The following is a 2,697-nucleotide window of genomic DNA, read 5'->3' as shown; positions in this document are numbered from 1 at the left end:
TCTCGCAGGGACCAAGCCGCATCACACCTTGCTCCCAGCCAACCAGCCGGTACCGGGGCACCATCCCGCTGGATACAACCGGACACAAAGCAACCTTTCGGGGCAGAGCCACCTAACGAGCTCACCATCAACCAGACGTGGGAAACGGGTGCACTCCACGTTGTGCCGGCACGCTACGCCGGAGTCTCCAAAACCGGCTTGTGAGAGGTGGGTGCCTTTTTACGTGCCTGTTCAGTCCCCTTCATCCTGCCACAGCTGTAACTTCTCTTCCCACCCTCCCTCCCCATCCGTACCAAGCCTCTCACCTTCTCCAGCAGCGCAGCACTGACGGCCGGCCGTGGACTGCCTTGCTTCCCCTGCTGCAGCCTCTGGGCTGGGTTCAGCCTGCGCCGAGCAGCCGGAGGGGGCTGCCAGGCGTTACGGGGCTAAGCGTGACGCTCCGCCTCTTCCCCATGTCTCTGGTCCTGGGGGCACCCAGCCTGCCTGCTGAAGGTGACCTCTGGGAGGGAAGAAAAGAGGGGGAGCGGGGGGAGGAAGGGGGCATCCATCTGCCATAGCAGGGGAGGTGTTGCAGGGATCGGGGTGGGGTTGTTGTTTCTGCTCCAGCCATACCATCATAAGCCCCAGGGACCCTTCGGCAGACCCACCCTGTTCAGCCCTTCCCTCCAGCTTGGTCTCTCATTACAGCTGAGGGAGCAAAGCAGCTCCCTGGGGCTGGGGCATGGTCCTTGATCTGGGGCTGTGCCAAGTAAGAGTACGGCCGTGACGGCAGGGCTCAGAACGACCGTGGGCTGCCAGCGCTTGCTCTTGGCCACCAAAGGGGATGAAGACATGTCAGTCACAATTGCCTGGGTCAGGGAGCATCGGAGACCAGGCACAAACCATAACTTGTTCAAGGTCCCTTCACAGGGCCCTGTGGGTCATGCTCCTCACACACACCAGAGCATTATGGAGAACGTGAAATTATTAACGGTAACTACAATGACTTGCATGTGTTTCACCTGTTCTCAGTACCTCCACCCAGACTGTATTCCTGCACCAGAGTCCTCTTTCTTCCACTTGAGCGTGGAGAGGAAAGCAACTCCTGGGGACACTGACACCATGCAGGTCCTAGACCTTGGCTCTGAAGCACAGGGGTTTGCTCACAAGGAGATGGAGGGGACCTGCAAGACTTAAGCACCTGATGAGCCTCTGTGCTCCCTCTGAGGGCACAGTATGGTGACGAAGACTGAGAGGACAGAGGTGAAAGACACTCTAACAGAGGAGAGCAGAGCAGACCCCATAACCATAAGTACTCTGGGTCTCCAGCACAGGGTTGAACCTTCTCGCCTGCTCTCTGAAGGGAGGGGAATTACGCCAAGGGCTTGTCACTCAGTGCTCTGCCCCACATAGGGGCAATAAGGTGAGATGCACTGGACTGCCATCACAGACCTGCGAAGAGAGAGTCTGCTGCCGCTCAGAGATGGTGCAAATCAGAGGGCAAGAAGAGTAGCACGGTCAGGCTCCCAGCTGTCCCTGTTCTTCTGGATAAGAGGTGGGGAGTGAGGTTGTGGTGCTGATGACCTAAAGGTGTTGTGCCATTCAAAGCTGCCCCTTCACACTCATTCTTGAAGGATGCTCCAGTGATTGCAAAGGGCCTTCCATGTGCAAAGTCCCGACAGGCAGGAACATTACAGCTGGGGGCGGTGCGAGTGTAGAGGAGAAACCTATCCACTATCCAAGGATTCAGCACTGGGATAAATGGTGTAGTGTAACCACTGCTCCCCAGGAACATGCCCCCTGTATTATCTGGTCTTCTGGGGGACAGAATGGGAGAAACTGTTGCCTCTACTCGAGACACAAATCGGAAGTTGAACTGAGAAGTGTCTCTGGGGACTTGCTTGAAGTCACAGGTACAAGACAATGCTGGGAAAGGAGCCCAGGTGCCCTGACTCCCCAGTCCCTCTCTCCTCCATTCCAAGCACTAACTCAAACCTGCTTCCAGATCTAGGAACAAAACACAGTAGTATTCCTGATTTTCCAGCTAATTTTTTAAGAGACAGATTTCTTATGTTTTCCATTCCTACTGAGAGTGGGACCTGCTGAGTGGTTTGGCTCAGAGGAGAGACCTCTTTCACAGCCTTGCCTGCAGTGCACCAACAAGTAGCAATTTGGCTGAAGGCTTGCCCCCTACCTGCACTTCATCTGACACTACATCTGCAGGGCTTGTCATGCATTCCCACAACACAGGGAAAATGTCACGTACATCTGTGACACACACATGCTTTCCCACGACACAGGCAAGATATGACACAAATGTCAGAAATATCACGTGTGTGTGAGACTCCCTGCTCTCTGTTCCCTGAGGATTAGGCACAGAGCACCTGTTGGAAGTCTTAGGGCCTGCTGTCCTACTCATGAAGTCAGCATTTGTGCATTTCAGGACCTCTGTAATTTAAAACTTACACCTATCTCACCCATGCTGCACACATTTTGTCCTGCTGGCAACCAGGATATTGGTCAAAGTCAACACTGGCAGAGCTGAAAATATGATGTAACCAAGACCGCCTTTGTCTTTCGGAAAGTTGGTCCCGTGCTGTGGACTTGAGGATACACTGTCTCTAGCCATGCAGAACAATTTGCCTTCAGCGCCATAAGCAGACCCACAAAGAATCTTGCAAAAAGCAGTAAGTCAAGGTCGGTTGTGGATCTCTACGT

This window comes from Mycteria americana, chromosome 2 (genome assembly GCF_035582795.1).
Source record: "Mycteria americana isolate JAX WOST 10 ecotype Jacksonville Zoo and Gardens chromosome 2, USCA_MyAme_1.0, whole genome shotgun sequence".
Taxonomy (NCBI): domain Eukaryota; kingdom Metazoa; phylum Chordata; class Aves; order Ciconiiformes; family Ciconiidae; genus Mycteria; species Mycteria americana.
Note: the sequence above shows the minus strand (reverse complement) of the source record.